Below are 19618 nucleotides of genomic sequence, written 5' to 3'. Positions count from 1 at the left end.
CTAGTCTTTGATTGTTGGCGTATGAAATCCACAAAAAAGGAGAATGGAGGGAATGAGACGTTGTGCTGTTGTTTGTACTTGGAGCCTTGAGTAATCCACTTTTCTTGTAGACTGTAAGGTAATTTCTGTACAATGGGGTTGACACCACGTGCTGTGTCTAAAAATGCGAGACCTTGCAAGTCTCCCTCACCTTTAGCAACTTCGAGTTCCATCAGCAGGTCACTTAATTCTGTCAGCTTCTGAAAACCTTTATTGGGAATCTTAGGAAAATCCTCAATCCTTTTGAAGAGTGCATTTTCTACCACTTCTGGTGAGCCATAACACTCCTCCAGTCTTTCCCATATCATTTTTAGTCCTCTGCTTGGGTAGTTAATGTTGATGTCTCTAATTCGCTTTGCATGTTCTGCTGACTCGTTGCCTAACCATTTGACTAGGAGGTCAACTTCTTCACTTACAGACAGGTCGAGATCTTTGATCATATTTCTGAATGACGAACGCCATGCTCTATAGCCTTCAGGTCTGTCATTAAACTTTGTGAGTCCTTTAGTTATTAGCTCACGTCGTGCAAAGAATTTGACGAGGTCTGTCATACCTTGATCTCTGCGTGGTAGTTCTGAAGGTAAGTTGCTTTGTGGAGGTCCTATTGAGTTACAGCAATTCTTTGACATGCTGCTATGATAATAGTCACAGTCTAAAGGTTCATTCTTATTGGTGGCGACCGTGGTACTCCAAACATTTGTTGGTTCAAGCTTAGGTTGTACTGAGGGCCGACTGAATATCAAACTGCTATCTAATTTGATGTTGGGCATTTGGTGTGCTGAGGTCACTTGCTGTGTTACCGGTTGCTGGCGGAGCTCTTTTTGGAGGTTTGACTCCTCTCCCGGATCTGAGCACGAGTCGTCACCCGACTTGGCATGTAGCTGAACATAGTCTGAAGTACGCTGGAGATTGTCTTGGTGACCAGAACTGCGCCTAGACATGTTGCTGAATCTCTCACTTGTGTAGATGGCTGCTTCTTCCAAAGCCTCTGCTTCGGCCACAGCAGCTGCAGCTTCTTTCTCTACTGAGAGTTTTTCCAGTGCTGCTTCCATGCGTGCTTTCTCTACTTTTAATTGCCTTTCTTGCTCAGCATAATGCACTCGCATTTTGGCGGCTTCCGCTTTTGCACGAGCAATGGCGACTGTAGAGCTACTCACTGACCCTTTTGAGCTTCTGGAGCTAGCTGAGATGTGAGACCTTGTCTCATACAGTCCAGTCTCTAACGTTGACATGGTGATGCTCCGGACGAGCTTACGCGCTTACCGCTGTAGTGGGCGTCCTGTAGCAGTATCTCTGCGTATAGCACAAAACGTGGTTTAGTATCCTGCTGTCTAGACTGCTGGTGCCCTGTGTCCAGCCTGTGAGAAGTCCCTGTTTCTCTATCCAGCCTGCGAGGGGCCGTCGTTTTACTGGTATCCAGTCTGTGAGGGGCCGTCGTTTTACTGATATCCAGACTGTGAGGGGCCGTCGTTTTACTGGTATCCAGTCTGTGACGGGCCATCGTTTTACTGGTATCCAGTCTGTGAGGGGCCGTCGTTTTACTGTTCTGTCCTCCCTATGAGTGGAGCATAAGTAGACAGGCAGATAACCTTCCCTGCAACACGACAATGGAGCAATGTCCGCTTTCAACTTTATTGCAAGGTAGAGGTAAAACTGTAGAACAAAGAAAATAATGCACTTAGGAATGTACACTAACATAGCAGTACAGAGAATACATTACATACATGTGAAAAGACAGGCAGCATGTGATACAGCCATGAGAGATGATAAGTGTGCATGCGAATACACTAGGACACATGCTCTGCTATCTGAAGAACACACATAAGACTAGAAACGATAAAAGTGGTATAATCATGGAACTGGAAACATATATACACAGGATGCTAAGAGTAGGACATCAGGTAGAAGTTATCACATACCGATGATGCCGCTGTGAGCCTGGATAATAAAGTTTTCCAGAGGGTCTCTAGAGCAGTCCAGACATGGAGGGAATGTGCCAGAAAATGGCTACTGTGGGCTGAGCTGATGATGTCACTGAGGTCATGGGTAAAGATACAGAATCCCTCAGAGGACAAAATAGACTGAGGCTCAGTATATAAATGCCCACTAGATGGAGCCCTAACAGAAAGTCTATCTAGTAATGCCAGAAATAAAGCAATACCATATACCTTATACAGTACAGACAATTTTACTGAACAGAGACTGCCAAAGGCATGACAAAGACTGTACTCATTTGACACTGTCTATTGTTTGCTAAAGTATATGCAAAATACTATTTTGCATACACTTTAGCAAAAAATAAACATGTGGGGAGGAGAGGGTGAAATTTGCTTGAGCACCCAAGCACCGCGATTCCCATTAGCGATGTTTTGTCTGATACTATGTAGCTAGAAAAAAATCGCGGCATGCTCTATACTGCCGCACTTTGCAATATTTTGTAGCCCTTGTTTTCTATGGAGCCTTGATTTTCATGCTGTGTCACACATTGCAAACTCCTATCAACTTTCTCGTGATAAAATCGCGGGTAGCAGTGACGCGATGTGACATTTTTCACAACAAAAAAAGCATCACTGATGCTACAAAATCGCGTGTACAAAGCTGTGATATTGCATCGATTTTGTAGCGGTGATATCGCTGTCGCCCGTGTGTAAGAGGCCTAATGCACTGGTATACATATTATTTGGGCCTGCCCTAATGCTAGTATTTTGAAAAATCACTGACAGTGTTCATTGTTCCTGCACTGCTTTTTTAATGTATCCAATATAATTTACATTTGTCCGGTTTTTAAATTTATTTTATAATTGTACATATAGCAATGGATGTGAAGACAAGCTGACGGTCCGCCAGGGACCAGTTTAGGAAGGAATATGCCTCCCAAGGCAAGAGTGGGCTGCAGCAAACGGCCCTATCGCTATATCCGAATACTGAATTTTCTGAGAAGGGTCGTAGACATGCTGCCGCAAGTTAAATTTTTTATGTGGCCACGGCCTTATTCACACAAGCATTTTTTCATGGCTAATTTAGCTGCAAATAAAGGTGGAACCATCTGAATCATTGGTCTCCAATATATTGATTCAGATGAATGATTTTTTGCTGCGCAAAAATGTCCGACCAAAAAAAATAGCACATGAGCGACGGAAATCAGCGATCAAAATTTCATGCTGTCGAAAAATATAGGCCTTGCCCTATCTTTTGACTGAAACACGCTGCAGACTCCATAGACTCCTATGGGAGCCATCAGAAAATGGAGAGGGGGGAGTTTAGCAGTGGCTAGAGGCATTTAAAAGTGATTACTAGTAGCTCTGCCGACCCAGGGATTTTGGGGCTGCAGCATATTTTCCCTGCGATACCCCGCACCTGGCTGTGTGAATGGACGAAAAATCTTTTTTTTGAGGCCACATTGCCACGTTAAGGCCTCGGTCAGACGACCGTTTGCTGACGCGATTTGCGGATCGCATGTCAGATGCGCATCCGCAAATCGCGTGACCGGGGCCGAAAAATCGCCTGAAAAATCTGCAGCTGGCAGCGTTTTCGGGGAAAAGGCCCCGATCACAGGAGCGCTGTCCAACCCAGTGCAATTCTATGGAGCCGGCTCCATTGAAAGCAATGGGCTGGCGGTGAGCGCGGGATGAATTTTCGGGAAGGGCTTAAAAATATAAGCCCTTCCCTGAAAATCATCCAAAAATGTGTAAAATTAAAAAAATATATATGTATACTCACCTTGTCCGTGCAGCCGGAGTTCAGCCGCGGCTGGCCGGCAGTTCTCCTGAACTGCTCTGGGTAGTATTCAGCAGACGGGGATTTAAAATCCCCGCCTGCTGAATGGGCTGCCTCTGATTGGTCACAGCCCTCACCAATCAGAGGCAGCTCTCACTCACCCATTCATGAAAGTGCAGGGTGGTGGAGAGGAGGCAGAGAGGGGGCAGGAGCTCAGAGCACTGCTCCCGACTCTTCCAGCCTCTTCCCCCTGCAGAGAGAGACAACGTATATCGGCTGGGCGTGAAAACCCAGCCGATATACGGTCGTCTGAATGCACCCTCATAGCCACAAACCCTATTATGCCCCCATCTGCCCCCCCCCTACATTCCCCCTACTTTCGGAAAATACCCCCACAGCGGTATGCCCAGAGGGCAGTAGTCAGAACCCTTTGACCTCTAGCCCCTGAAGGAGAGAAATTTCCAAGATTAGTGTTTTCTTTTGTATAATATTTTATTTTTTACAAGCCACACTATTTGTACCGGACATTAATGTTCCTTTTCTGTTTGTGACTTATAAACATTTCTGTGTTGAGCAAGCTGCGCTGTAGTGCTTTATTCAACTGACATGGTAAACAGGTGCATGTGTACAGTGTAGCTATTTACAAAAAACGACTTGTATGGCAGTCATCATACAGTGGCCCCGTTATGTGCCAATGTATGTGTTCTGACAACATAGACACAACAACACATGGTTGATGCTACTATCATGTTGCTTTCATACATTGTGCTGCCATGTAGTTTACCACAATGGCTGAAAGCAATAATTCTCCTGCTATTACACTACTGGGACCTTCAGCTCCTAAACGGCACACTCACAGTTGTCCTACACATTTATAATCCAACAGTTTTGAACACAAAGCACATGGTTTCCTTTTTTTGTGGAAAACAAAATTATAGTCTGATTTAACATTGTCTTTTTTTCTTTATTATTATTTTGTGGGATGCGGGAGAACAATGATGAGTTATTGGTTAGTAATTAGGCAAACTTCTACATATTGCCAAAGCAGCAAACGTGACTACATTGGAAACAATGGGCTTCACATACATACCTTTTGTAGTGATGTTGCATCATGGCAACAGAAATAAACTAAAAAATACTCTGTCCCATCTTTCCCCAAAAAGCACCTTCACCACCTCCTGCAAGTGAGACACCTTCACCTGCCGTTCCTTGTACCCACTGTAGGAAGTTTCCTGCAATGCCAGGCGAGCTTTCACTTGAGATATGGGGAGCTCCATCTCTACTCCTCGTGACATTTTGGAAAAGGTTTGGAATATCTATCCAGGCTGTAGAATAAATGTCTGTTGTGGCTTCCATGCTATTAACTGCAGACTTTATAGTGTCCTGCAGGTGGCTGCAGGTGTCAGTGAAATTACGCTTTTTTTTCACGCTTATCTGTGCATTTTGTGCATGCATTACAGCATCTTCATAGACTTCCTATGGGTACCTTTGCTGTACAAAACACTAAAAGATAGAACAGTACTAGAGATGAGCGAACGTGCTCGTTTACAGCAATTACTTGATCGAGCATCGCTTTTTTCGAGTAACTGCCTAATCGGGCGAAAAGATTCGGGGGGCGTTGGGGTGAGTGGGGGGTTGCGGGGGGGGGGGGGGGGAGGGAGTGGGGAGAAAAGAGAGAGAACTCCCCCCTGTTCCCCCCTGCTACCACCTGCTCCACCCAGCCGGCCCCCGACCCTGAAGCTTTTCGCCCGAGTAGGCAGTTACTCGAAAAAAGTGATGCTCGATCGGGTAATTGTCCTAAACGAGCACATTCGCTCATCTCTAAACAGGACCTATTTTCATGCTTATGAGAACGAACCCTTAGAAAAGAATGGGTTCTATTGTCTGTGTGCACAGATTTTGTGTGCGCAAACACATGACGCCGCCCTAACTGAGTCATTGAGATTGACGGTAGATTGATTCAGGTCTTCTATATGGACATTCCAAATCTTCCCTCACTCCCTACTCCTTCCAACAAAACTGTTACGGCATTCTGCCCCCCGAGCGCCAAGTGGGATGCCCTGATCTTCCCGCACCCCACTGTCCCTGCCTACTTGCCTCGGCCCTGGCTAACCCCAGGCGGACAACTGGACGGCGGTCCCTGCACTGGCTAGGGACCTGGCGGCTGACAAGCAGGAAACTACCTAATGGGGGGAACAGAGTGCCGACAGAGGAGGCAGGTGTAACCGACCAAACAAAACTGACAAGGCTGGAGATGGAACTCACAGGCAAACTGGCAGAGTGCTGGATAGCAACTAGTGCTGACTGGGCCAGACTAGATTAGAGGCAAACCAAACCAACAAAAACAGACTGAGTGAAAGGGGACCAGAGGGAGCTGACCGAACACTAGGGACTGACTGAGGAGAACCGCAGACAGACTGGCTGGGTGCATGCAGAACCAATAACTGGCAATGAGCTCAGTTCACTGCCAGTCTTTTAACCACAAGGTTCCGCCCAGGGGCAGAGAGTGGGAGGAGGCAACTCCACCCACTGCTGCATAAGAAGCACAGAGGAGTGCGGGCGGCACCCTACGGGCGGGCACGCCCACGCCGCCGCCCACTGGCCAACCCAAGCTGCTGGGATGACCTCGACACAGGGCTCCCGGCTGCTGGAGCCGACGCCGGAGCGACGCGCGCCGACCGCGGGACCCCATGCCGCACTGTATGGTAACAAAAACTGCTCTGCGACCGTGCTGTGAGGACTCCCTTGCCCTTGGTCTTCATTCCTTGCCCTTGGTCTTCCATTCCCAGTGGTGGTGCTGCTTGAAGGCCTGCACTATAAGGTTGGCTGCACATGGGTGTATTTGCGAACATTTTTGTGTGCGCATAATTTTCATACAGTATGCAGAGAATAGAACCCATTAATATCAATGTGTTCGTTCACATTTCCTTTTTTGCATGTACATTTTGCATGCAGAAAGAATGCAGCATTTTCTACTCTTGCGTGCATTGGCATAATATGCAAGGAGATCGGCAATACGCTGCACGATTCTGCTGGAAAAAGAACACATCTGGAACTCATTCGGCTAAATAGCCATTTAAGTTGGGGCGTGGTTGTGCCCTATGAGCAGATAACCATGCCCTGCGAGGGGGAAAAAAGTGCAGCACAATATTCATGCAAAAACCTGATTCATGGCCCAGATACATTGCGCTGAGTCACGCGCAATTGTGCATACACCTATGTAAAGCTGACCTAATTGTAACTTACTGCACCCATCTCCAACACCTCTCTGTGCTGCTCTTTTCCTCTGGTTGTTACATATTGGCAGCCACAATGCATTGAAACTGCAAATGGCGTGCGGTGCAGTATTGTATGTACAGAAGTAATTCCGGCAGGAGTCATACCCTTTATTACCACACATTGTCTCTGAGGCTAGTTATAGTATATTCTGACACTGTTCTGGGCTCTGTGCCTGTGGAAACCCCCACAAACAGGTGAAAATAAGAGCTGGAGCACAGATCTGAAAGGCACCAATAAACTTTACTTGGTGGCTGTTTTAGTGATACAGTCACTTAACAGAACCAGCAGTGCATTCACGTGAAGTCAACTAAGATTCTCTCAGTTACATTGTAAGACACTTTAATTGCACAGTCTGTCAATTATCAGACTTCTCATGGCTCCGTGATTCAATTAGGACAGCGCTCCACAATATGTATAGACACAGACAGCAGACAAAAAAGACAACAGGACCGCTAGCACCTCCGCATCCCGTAAGGCATGTAGAATGTATATAGATTCTCCCAATCTTCTTTCTTTATCCTGTGGCTGCTGAATGATTATGCCTACTTGCTGAGAACCAGGCACACATTGAATAACTCAAGAAAAAAAACAAAAAACTTCCTCAGTGCTCAATCATAAAAAAAAATGGTCGGATCGTTCAAAATGACAATTTCCAAAACCTTTAATACAACGCGTTTCGTTGCTCTCCGCAACTTTTTCAAGCATAGTACACAAACATTACCACTCACAAACTTATATACAATTACTTCACTCACATGTGTTCACCCGTTGGCGTTCCCCCTGACCAGCTTCTCTTCCGGGTTTCTCATGGCTCTGTGGGCTCACAACATGACACTCAATGTTCTTAAGGGCTTAGTCACATGTCAGTATTCTTCAGCAGTATTTTGTAAGCCAAAACAGCATTGAGGAATATGCTGTTCCTGAATTCCGCACAAAAATCCGACGCAGAATTGCAAAAGTTTCTGTTGGTAAGACTGTCCTTGTCGGCCATAGCAACCAATTACAGCGCAGCTTTCATTTTACTTCAGCGGCTTAGAAAATGAAAGCTTCACTGTAATTAGTTGCTATGGGCAACAAGGACATCTTACTGGTAGTCCGTTTTGCTAAATTAAGATGTTTGAGTTTGTTTCCATTGAAGCACCAGTGCGGAATTTGACTAGCAATCAGCTGCGTTTCTGCAGCTTATTTCAGCAGCCACAACACTCCTCCTCACCTTCAAATTCTTTGTGCTGTCAGTGCTTCCTTCATCCGTCAGTCTCTAGTGAGCACAGAGTCGTCGGTTGATGCGGAAGTGGCATGACCTGATCATTACAGGGTACCGGGTGAAAACCTGCGCAAGTGCGAAGAATTAGGAGGTGAAGGAAGCACTGTGGCTGCTGAAACCAGCTGTGGATGAGCTGGTGCGGATTTTGACTCTGTTTTGGATGTAGTAATGCTGTGGAATTTTCAGATGTGGAAATTCCACAGCATTTCCGTCCCGTGTGAAGTACCCTAAGGCCACTGGCGTAACTATAGGGGATGCTGCTGCACCCGGGCCCAGGGGCCTTAGGGGGCCCATAAGGCCTCTCCTTTCTATATTTGGAGGCCAGTTCTATAAATAAAGCATTATAGTTGGGGGACCTGGTACAGGTCTTGCACTGGGGCCCAGGAGCTTAAAGTTACGCCTCTGCTTAAGGCTTAAGGCCTCATGTCCACGGGCCTGCATGGTTTTCCTGTGCAGAATTCTGCAGCGGATTCCACCTGACCCACAGACATAAGGCCAGAAAATACATTATACTCACCTGTCCGGACACTGCAGGGCTCTCCTTCGTGACGGCTGGATCTTTTTTCTTCTGCATGGCGGATGTGTTCGGGAAGCCAACAACATGCCGCGCGCATTCGCCGTGACGTCTTTTTTTTTTTTTTTTTTTAAACTCTTGCTTTCCTGCAGTCCATGGCATGGACGCAGTGACAGATGTGTCTGTACCGCGGATCCGGACAGCTTCGATTGGCTTCAATGGAAGCCGCGGGAGCCGTCCACACAAATATGGAGCATGCCGCGGTTGTTTTCCTGCACGTGTGAGCCACACGCTGGAGCAAACTAACATCCGCGGGTATTTAATTACCCGCAGGTGCCCAATGATTCCCTATGGGCACAGATCGCACGTGCGGGAGACCCGCGCGGATTTAATAAATTCATTTTCCCTGTGGACATTGGGCCTAAGGGCAGCTTCAGACGGATCTATGTGCAAATACAATTGCCTCAGTGCAACGTATTTGCATAGAAAACTAGCAAATATGTCCATCTGAAGTCGCCTTATTTTTCTGCATATTTGTGCACCAAGGGCCCCATAGAAGTCTATGTGAGGTGTGCAAATGCACAATACGCTATATAGCCTTTTAAATCAAGTTGGGGGAGTGTTGCACATGCATGTGAACAGTACAAAAAAGTGCAATGCAATGTGCCGATTCGTGCACAAATCAACCTAGTTCACTGCGTAAATACGTTGCACTGAGGCGAGTGTATTTGCTATATGCATGTCTGAAGAAGCCTTAACAGACAGGAAGGTTGAAACTGAAATGAATAGGCACTTCTTGGATGTGCAAGTATATTTCTTTCTGACTCACAAGTGATGGAAGCGAACAAATGTGCAGCTACTGAAGTGCAGCCAACCCTTCTCTGGAATGCAATGATAATTTCAACCCATGCATTGGAAATGTCACAGGGAAGAAAATGATAATTATAGTTCTCCTTTCATTGTACCATCATTCTCAATTAGATCGTGACTGGAAGAGAATGCAGCTAGATAACGGTGCTTTGTATTATTAGCATGGATTGAACTGTCCAAAGTGTTATTTGAGCTGAAAAATGTGTGCTTTTCAAATAAGTGTGGATTTTAAGTACAGAAAATTTGACCCACATTCACCTTCTGTTGCCGTGAAATCACTGCCAAATATCGACCTCACCTGAAATGTTCTGCAATATGAAAATGAAAACATGTAGAGATAATTCATTCTTTTAGATTACTTGTTTTGAGCAAAAATATTAATGTCAACACTTTAATAATAATAATGTGACAGGGGTTCAGCCTACCCCTGTGGAATGAGCCAGAAGGCTCTAGAAAGTGCTGGGGCTGGGAGTGGGGACTATGCCCTAGCCCTGGATGATGTCATGACAGCTATCTTGGCCAGAAGTCTGTGCAGCTTCACAAAGAAGGACACAACTGTAGAGGGACTGAGCATGTGAGTTAGAAGTGCTGCTGAAAAGGAAGAGTGAGTGAAAGCATATGATTATAAGGGCTCCTGCACACTTGTGTTTTTTTCACGTGTTATAGCTTGCCTTTTTTCACGCGATATCACTGCTTTTTTGTGTGTGATTAATCTTGGGTTATTATTAGAGATGAGCGAGTATACTCGCTAAGGCACTACTCGCTCGAGTAATGTGCCTTAGCCGAGTATCTCCCCGCTCGTCCCTAAAGATTCGGGGGCCGGCAGGGGGCGGGGAGCGGCGGGGAGAGCGGGGAGGAACGGAAGGGAGATCTCTCTCTCCCTCTCTCCCCCCCACTCTCCCCTGCTCCCCGCCGCAACTCACCTGTCAGCTGCAGCGGCTCCCGAATCTTTAGGGACGAGCAGGGAGATACTCAGCTAAGGCACATTACACGAGCGTGTAGTGCCTTAGCGAGTATACTCGCTCATCTCTAGTTATTATTATAATATACTGTTATGTTTGTAAGGGTGCAGCAAGATAATTGACATTGTAAAGCTAATGGTTGGGTGTTTGTTGCCCTAGGGAGAGACCTGTGATGCAGTGTTCTGCACAACAAATATTAAATAGTGGAGTCTATGATGTTATCTTGTCTTATACAAAAGGTATGGCCCGCAACCGGGCCATAACAGGTCTGGTCTATGTGTAGCAGAGTCTGTAATGGGTAACAGCAATGCTGAGTAGGTCAGGTAACTCATTGTGACCCGGATTGGGAGAAGATGTGCATATAATGTACCCAGATAGCAAAACGCTTTTTGTTTGTTTCCATTCAATGTTAAGGTAGTCGTGCCGTACTATGAGCAAAAACCTTCTTGCAGTTCAGTAAAGTTATTTTTATAAAAAGTGTATGCTGATGCTGCCTCTGACTCTGTTCTGTCACTGCCGCACCATGCACAACATCATCACCTGCTTCATACATACACAGTTCAGCCACAACATTAAAAACCACCTGCCTGGAATTGTATGCGTCCCCCTCGTACCGCAAAAACAATGCTGAATTGTCTAGGAAAGGGATCCACAAGTTCCCTGCAGTTTTCTGCAGTATCCTGCATCAAGATAGTAGTAGCAGATACTTTAAGGCCTCATGTTCATGGGGACAGATCATGCACGGGTGATCCGCACCCCATAGGGAAGCATTGGACACCCGCAGGTATTTAAATACCTGCCGATGTCATTTTCCCTTGAGGCGCGGATGGTGTGTGCAGGAAAACACCCGCAGCATGCTCCATTTTAGCTTGGGTCTCCCGCGAGGACAGCTCACGCAGGCTTCTATGGAAGCCGTCCAGATCCGCGGCACACCTGCAGCTGAATTCCTGCTCTCCGGCGCGGGAGCACGGGAGAGCAGGAGTTAAAAAAAAAAATAGACTGCACTGTTCCTTAAATTTTTTTTTTCAGTGTGGCATGACAAATTATGCTGCTGAAAGTGGCCACTGCTATTAGGGAATAGCACTACCATGAAAATGTGTATCTAGAGTGCAGAAATTTTTAGGTATCTGGTACCTATCAAAGTAACACTATTACTAAAGGAGTGACATTTCAGGGCACTATTACCATACTAAAGGAATCTCATTTGGCAGCACTGTTACAAAAGGGGTCACTTTGGGGGACACTGTTTCTAATAGGGCTAATTCTCGGGGCACTGTTTCTAAAGGAGCCACTTTTGGAGACACTGTTACTAAAGGGAGCACTTTTTTTTGGGTGGCACTGATACTAAAGGGCCCACAATAGGGGGCACTTTTACGATAAGGGGCTATATGCTATGTGGTGGTGTGAACCGAGAACAAGGCAGGTGGCTTGGTTTCCGCAACCAGAAAGGACGCACACGGGGTGGTCAAGTTAAGAAAAATGTATTTACTACAGGTTAATAAAGGCAAGTTAATGGTAAAAGAACAGGAATAAGGACAAGCACAATACACAGTATAGTTTGAACAATTCAAGTTAGATTTCACAATATATTCCACGTTTACTATGTCCACCTCCACAGCACGGACACTGAAAGAACAATAGTCCCCAAACTATCCCTAACTGACCCTAACTTCACATTTGGGTGCGCACCCCTCTTACCAGTGGTCCGGGTGGACTGCTTACAGTGTGTAGAAGCGCGCATTGGGGCCCAATGTCGTTCCTTCCTTGTATAGCGAAGCGTCCTCTCCTCACGGTTATCACAACATCCGAGGCAATAAGATCCTTCTCAGCAGGCAGGAAAACAAAATGGATGAAATGGGATCCAACCGCAAGTAGCTCAGCACACTGACAGTCCTGCAGAATCCATACACCCCGGTGTGATATAAGCCAGGGTTGTGCAGTTACAGTCCGGTACTCAACAGCACTGCCAGTCTATAACTTTGGTGGCAATGTCCACAGCCACAATGTCAGTATTGCTGGTTAGCCACTGGGCACAGTCCTTTCAGCATGGCTCCACTGAACATACCGTCTCTTTATACTCTGTCTGCCTCTGGACTGAATTACACACAGGTTAGCTGCACAGGAAAGTCCTATAAGATCTCCACACACTCTCCATGCAGCACAGACACTTGGTTTTCTCTCTGCAAAGATAGCTGCTGCTCTCTCTGTGTCGTCACATCCTGCTTCCTTCTCATACTGGGTCTGCAGACAGGCAGGCTGACCTCATAGGGGTGCGTCCCTCCAGCATCACATTCCCATTGCAGGGGCTGCTGACCAGAATCACAGAAACACATATACACTCAACTTTAACACAGTTTAAACAAATGGAACTTGGCACATCATTGGGCTGTATATTAGGACAAGTATATGCACAGAAGCAGCACTCCTATTGCCATAAGGCTGGGACACAGTCTGTATATTACAGTGGCACTAGTATTACTATTAAAGCGGTAGTCTTAGTTATAATTTTTCTTTTATTTAACTTGATGCTCTCTAAGTCTGAAGATAATAAAAGATTTTATACTCCTATTATCTCTGTAAAAGGTTTTGCATATCCAAGTGATTCTGACTCTGTTTTTTTCACCACATATTGTACTTCATTTAGGCAATAAAAATAGACTTATGGATTTTGTGTATATTTATTCAACGCGTGGCCCTAGTCTTGTGTCTCTGTGCACAACGGGACCCAAACCGAAAGGAGCAGCTGGTGGCTTTCAGAACAGAAATTTTGCTTGAAGGTGTTTCATGCCCCAATGCCTAATTGTAGAGCCCCTGAGTGGCCAAAACGATGGAGAACTTCCACAAATGATGCTATTTTAAAAACTAGACCCCATAATGAATTCACCCAGGGATGTACTGTGTATTTTTACCCCACAGTTTTTGAATGAATCTAAGGAAAGCAGAAGGAAAGAATTACAATTTTCATTTTTTTGGCAATTATGTCATTTTAAAAAGCAGTTTTTTTCGTACAGCGCAGATTATATTACATCACCCCAAAATGGATACCCCTGTTTTTCCCTTGTTCAGAAACATACCTATTGTGGCCCTAATCTTATGTCTGAATGTACAACGGGGCCCAAACTAAAAAGAGCAGCCAGTGGTTTTCAGAACAGACATTTTGCTTAAAATTGTTTGAGGCCCCATAGCCCACTTGTAGAGCCCTTGAGTGGCCAAAATGACAGAGAACCTCCACAAATGACCCCATTTTGAAAACTAGACCCCTTAACGCATTCATCTAGGAGTGTGCTGCATATTTGTACCCCCAGTTTTCAAATTAATCTGAGCAAAGCAGAAGGTAAAAATTACGATTTTCATTTTTTTGACAATAGTGTCATTTTAAAAACAGTTTTTTTTGTACAGTACACATATGAATGCAGACTTTCACCCCAAAATAGATACCCCCCTATTTATCCCGTATTCAGAAACATGCCTATTGTGGCTCTAATATTATGTCCGTTTGCACAACAGGGCTCAAACCGCAAGGAGCATTAAACTTCAACTGTCTTTAACCTCAGTTACTGCTCCAGGCTCTCGGCTACCTGTAGTACCCAGGACTAAGGAGATTTTAAATTTCCAGGGCCCTCCCCAGTTTCTGCACTTGCATCCGCCACTTTGCAGATGACCGCATGCGCCGAAGTTTGGGAAAGGTCCGTGGATAAAAATCCTGTTGGTGGGACATTGCCGAAGGGCCTTTGTTAAGTAATTTCACCTCCCCTCACTGATCGGATCCGTGCTGGGTGTGAAACTTTACCTTTTTTTTACTTTTGTGTGATCGCCGTTTTCTATTGAAAAACAGCGATCACGTGACCAGGGGCCGTGTACCACTGCTCGCTGTGAAATCTCCAGGCTCTTGGCTATGTTTGGTAGCCAGGAGCAGAGAGATTTTAAATTATCCTGGCAATCCACAGTGTTTGCAGATGCGTCTGGCATTTTGGCGGCAGGCACGTTCGCGTAAGCTGTGGTGAGTTCTCTGGATAAATCCGGGGGCCTTCGGTATGTAATTTCATCTCCCTCACGAATATGATCCGTGAGTGGAGATAAAACTTTAACTTTTTTAAAAACCTTTTTTAACCTTTTTTTTACTTTACATGATCGCTGTTATCCATTGGATAGCAGTGATCATATGACCGGGAACCACATACAGCGGCTTAGGGTGATATCTTTGTGCTCTGAGCTACACATGTTAGCTGCGAGCCAGAGAGATTTTAAATTTTTCCGGGCCACGCACCCTTCTGAACACACGCCCGAGGTATGATGTGTGGGGCTTGCACAAAAGGCGCCGTCGGGACCGGGGGGCCAGACCGCTGTGGGACATCATGGTGGGCGAGTGTAAGTACTTACTTATGAATCTGATCCATCAGAGTAGCTGAATCTTTAACTTTTATTTACTTTTCATTGACTTTCATATGATTTAGCGAATGCCGGGCGATCATGTGACCGGGAAAGGGGAGTGTTCCTGCGGCCTGGCAGGATGACAGCTCCAGGTTGTCTGCTACCTCTAGGAGCCGGCAGTATGGAGTTGTCACATCCACAGCTTGCAGGGTTTTAATCCCTGCAGGGAGCATGTTTTTACGTCCCTGGGGATTAAAGCCTAGCAAGCTAGTGCATAAAAACACTATGGTGTGGTCACTAAGGGGTTAATTAGTTTGAAGAGAATTTTGATTCCATAAATACAGTGTATTAGAGATTCAATACTGATGCACTCTCCAGATATTATAGATACAGATCAGAAAGAATTTATTATTCCACAAATTATTTTGGAATCTCCATCCCATTAAGAGCCCAATATCTAAAATCTATAGAGCTCTGACGCAGAATGAATAACAGCCCTCCTTTATCCCATGCTGGGAGTCTGAATTAAACACCATCTTTACCACAGAGGAGATAAAAGATATCATAGCTAGATCACATTCGTCCTCCTCCTCCACCAGGTTCTTAGAATTTAATTACAAAATTGTCTCCAGGTGGCATAAAACCCCAGCCTTACTCAACAAAATAGACCCGGACTATTCCCCTCTATGCTGGAGATGCTCAGATGATATAGGTTCGTACACTCATATTTGGTTTTCATGCCCGCTGCTGCGACCTTTCTGGGAAGAGATCCAAAAGACACTTGGCCTTATCTTCAAAACTAGCATCCCTCCCATTTTTTTAAAAAGCCGCCAAGATCTTAATCCCCAGACACTGGAGGAATAACACAATCCCCTCTATCCTGGAATGGTATAACGAGGTGAACACTATCTGCTCCTTCGATAGGGTCAGAGCTAGATGTGAGGGAGACTTAGAGAAGTTCACAAATCTTTGGAACGCCTGGCTATTTTTCACACGTGGACCAGTCTACCACCACCATTGGTTGACACCTCCTAATCTTTGAGTTCCCCGAATTCCCTTACTTGATTGCATTACACTAATATTTATTTTCTGCATTCTAATATTTCTTTATCTGATGTATCATATATTGCATTTTCAACAGTGCTGTCATTGCTCCAGTTATGTACAAGATTGATTGTTTCACAATGTGATTCTCCACCTATTTTCTTTGTTATAACCCCCTCCCCTTTTCACCATAATCGAAAAATAAAAAATCTATATAAAAAATACCGTGTGACTTTTAATTAGATTTTTTATTTGTTTATTTTTTTGTTTTCTCATTCATTTATTTAGATTACTTACTTATGTAAGAATTGACACCTTTGTAAAGTACTCTGAACTTTTTTTTTACCTTACTGTTTAATTTATTTGGATTTATTTTCTTTCTCACACAAATTATAGCCAACATATATGATCATAAAAGGCTGTATTTTTGTTATTGTGCAAAAAGCCATCAAAGATAAACAGCTGCAAACACTTGTGTTTGATTGTTAAGCCTTTGAAATAAGCTCTTCAAATAATTTTTAAAAGCAGTGTATTTGAAGAGGATGGATGTTTCATTAAGATGTTCCAGTGAAAAGAAATGATTCATAGTACTTTACCTAATATTTAATCTCTAAAATGGTTGAAGTCCAAAAGCTGCGACTTTGGTACTCACAAGAAGTAGCTGTACTGCTGTAGGCCTCTGACTCATTGCCAGACAACACTCTCCACAATCAGACTACCTATAGCTATATTTATTGGCATAGGCTCAAACATATCACATTTGTTAGAGATGTTGAGCTACATATTCTTCGCTACACATTTTCAACAAAATACATTACAATGCAAAGCACATGCATATTTACATGTGACATAAGAAAATTCAGTGCAGGTTGCAGGCATTATTTTTCATATTTGCATTATCCTTTTGGATATATGGAAGTCCTTATCCTCTAACATGGTGAACTCTCCCCTCCCCCCCCCCCCCCCAATGTTTACAATGGTGGTGTATGCTGTTTGTTTACTCTATTTCCTCTTATTTGTGTTTATGTTCTTGGTCCTTATTAAGGATCTCAAGTTAAGTTTATTCTTTACACCCTGTAAACAGTCTTAATTTCAATGTTCTTTGTGAGATGTTTATTTAGGACTAGCTGATATACCTGGCTTCGCCCAAGGTAACTTGGTACAGGTGTTTACCTGTGGGTTCGCATGAAAATTGTATGAAGTTGTGGTTACTTCAGAGGAACAAAGTATGTATACACCTAGAGGAACGTTAGATTCTCCGCAGACTGCATGTACCGATGTCCTTCTGCAGAATGTGCCACCCCTCCCACTCTCCTCACCTTTTACCCTTAAAGGTTGCAGCCCCTTCTTAGCCTTAAAGGCATGCTCCATCCCTGCAGTCCATGGCTGCTTCTTAATGCACTTTACAGCCTTTTAGTATATGCACACAGAGATCAGTTAGATTCTCCTCAGTATATACACACAGAGATCAGTTATATAATCCTCAGTATATACACACAGAGGTCAGTTATATTCTCCTCAGTATATACACATAGAGGTGAGGTAGATTCTCTTCGGTATATGCACACAGAGGTCAGTTAAATTTTCCTTAGTATATACACATAGAAGTGAGGTAGATTCTCCTCAGTATATATACATAGAGGTGAGGTAGATTCTCCTCAGTATATGCACACAGAGGTCAGTTAGATTTTCCTTAGTATATACACATAGCGGTGGGGTAGATTTTCCTCAGTATATACACATAGAGGTAAGGTAGATTCTCCTCAGTATATGCACACAGAGGTCAGTTAAATTTTCCTTAGTATATACTCTGTGAAGTACTGAGGGGCGTTGTGGTGGACGGTCGCTACGTCGCCCCTAGGTTCCGGTACTATACATAGGGGACCGGAGGAAGGTCATGTCCCACTCTCGGAGACGTAAGAAACCAGGAGCGTAATGTGGTCTCCAGCAAGCAGTTGCTGGAGATCTGTTCTTTAAAAATATCTGGGCCTGTTTGTTTTTGGAATAGATGGCAGGTTGGTAGTGGGGCCATCAATTCCACCTCCTCCACTCCAGGGTGTGGGGAAGCTCAATCAGCCCAGGTGCTGAGCCTGAGCCAGATCAAGTGTGCACATAAATAGCAGGTGCACGGACACAGGGGAGCTAAGATGGCTGCTGGGTCCTGGCAGCCTGTGTGACCGGCTGGAGATAGAAGCCCTGCTGTGCACTGCACCTGCTAAGTGCGACCTGATCAGGCCGGGACGGCCTGATAGCTGGATTTTGGACTATTATTTGTTTGCCTGAAGCTAAGGTTGGACTTTTATGTTGCTGTTATAAAAATAAACACAGGTCATGCCTGCATTTGGACTGCATCCGCTGGTGTTCCGTCTCTGAATATCGCTAAACCCGCACGCTACCGAGCTATCCTCCCACAACTCATAGAGTGAGGTAGATTCTTCTCAGTATATATACATAGAGGTGAGGTAGATTCTCCTCAGTATATGCACACAGAGGTCAGTTAAATTTTCCTTAGTATATACACATAGTGGTGAGGTAGATTTTCCTCAGTATATACACATAGAGGTAAGGTAGATTCTCCTCAGTATATGCACACAGAGGTCAGTTAGATTCTCCTTAGTATATACACATAAAGGAGCGATAGTCTCCTCCGTATATACACATGAAGGTGAGGTAGATTCTCCTCAGTATATGCACACAGGGGGTCAGTTAAATTTTTCTTAGTATATACACACAGAGGTCAGTTATATTCTCCTCAGTATATGCACATAGAGGTGAGGTAGATTCTCCTCAGTATATGCACACAGAGGTCAGTTAAATTTTCCTTAATGTATACACATAGAAGTGAGGTAGATTCTCCTCAGTATATATACATAGAGGTGAGGTAGATTCTCCTCCATATATGCACACAGAGGTCAGTTAGATTTTCCTTAGTATATACACGTAGTGGTGATGTAGATTCTCCTCAGTATATACACATAGAGGTGAGGTAGTTTCTCCTCCATATATGCACACAGAGGTCAATTAAATTCTCCTTAGTGTATACACATAGAAGTGAGGTAGATTCTCCTCAGTATATATACATAGAGGTGAGGTAGATTCTCCTCAGTATATGCACACAGAGGTCAGTTAAATTTTCCTTAGTATATACACATAGAAGTGAGGTAGATTCTTCTCAGTATATATACAGAGAGGTCAGTTAGATTCTCCTTAGTATATACACATAGAGGAGTGATAGAGTCTCCTCCGTATATACACATGGAGGCGAGGTAGATTCTCCTCAGTATATGCACACAGAGGTCAGTTAAATTTTCCTTAGTATATACACATAGAAGTGAGGTAGATTCTCCTCAGTATATGCACACAGAGGTCAGTTATATTCTACTCAGTATATATACATAGAGGAGCATTAGATTCTCCTAAGTATATACACATAGAGGTGAGGTACTGAGGTACATTCTCCTCAGTATATACATACAGAGGGGAGGTAGATTCTCCTCAATATGCAAATCATTTCCATAGGCTTTATGGCTTCTGAGAAAAGAACTATGTCATGTAATG

The sequence above is a fragment of the Eleutherodactylus coqui genome, chromosome 1, assembly GCF_035609145.1.
Source record: "Eleutherodactylus coqui strain aEleCoq1 chromosome 1, aEleCoq1.hap1, whole genome shotgun sequence".
Classification (NCBI taxonomy): domain Eukaryota; kingdom Metazoa; phylum Chordata; class Amphibia; order Anura; family Eleutherodactylidae; genus Eleutherodactylus; species Eleutherodactylus coqui.
Note: the sequence above shows the minus strand (reverse complement) of the source record.